The 772-nt window shown below is 42.6% G+C and overlaps 1 non-coding gene across 1 annotated transcript; it reads left to right on the top strand.

Moving 5' to 3' along the window:
* Positions 1-276: 276 nt before the first annotated feature.
* trnas-gcu lies at positions 277-358 on the top strand. Its single transcript has one exon. It is a non-coding gene; the product is annotated as a tRNA-Ser (tRNA).
* Positions 359-772: the final 414 nt, after the last annotated feature.

Genomic DNA, 772 nt, shown 5'->3' with positions numbered 1-772 from the left:
TCCTGCTGTCACGGGCTCTTCAGTCCGTTGACTTCAAACCTTCACAGAATTCAACAGACCTTGTTACATCGTCATTTCTTCATTTTTGTTCAGATCACTGTGAGCAGAGTGTCACAGTGGGAGTCTGTTTGCCCCACAACTCAGAGGTAAGACGATACTATTGGAACCGTCCTGTACTATTTATCATTTCACCAATACCATGGAGAAATATCTGCTGCTCAGCATAATTTACGCAATTCACTTATTCATAAGGTCAAATGTGCCCGTGACTGATGTGACGAGGTGGCCGAGCGGTTAAGGCGATGGACTGCTAATCCATTGTGTTCTGCACGCGTGGGTTCGAATCCCACTCTCGTCGTTGTTATCAACGATTTTCAATTTTGCTATATTTGGATGATCACAGCTGTCCAATGGTCTGTTTATATGCATCGATGCTATAATAAAATCTCAAAGAATAATTTGAGTCTGTTGCCTAAACTGCAATGAAATGTAGATTGAATTGGGACAATGAACAGGAACGCGATTGTCTTTTCCAAGTCAAGTTGCTGTGAACTTTTATCGTATGAAAGAGATCCAGGAGAACCAAATAACGAGAGATGCGAAGTGCATGTTGATGCATGCGATTCTGAATGAGTGTTTTGTCAGATGAAATTTGTAGCAGTTGGGTAGAAGTGATTCATCTTGGTGAAAAGAGCACAGAGAGACAGCACGAAACAATAGAGATATTTCAAAAGTGGTAGGGGCTGGGTGTAGGGGCACCCGAGAACTGGCT

This window comes from Chiloscyllium plagiosum, unplaced genomic scaffold (genome assembly GCF_004010195.1).
Source record: "Chiloscyllium plagiosum isolate BGI_BamShark_2017 unplaced genomic scaffold, ASM401019v2 scaf_92669, whole genome shotgun sequence".
In the NCBI taxonomy this organism is placed as follows: domain Eukaryota; kingdom Metazoa; phylum Chordata; class Chondrichthyes; order Orectolobiformes; family Hemiscylliidae; genus Chiloscyllium; species Chiloscyllium plagiosum.
This window is presented reverse-complemented; position numbering and strand designations above follow the sequence as displayed.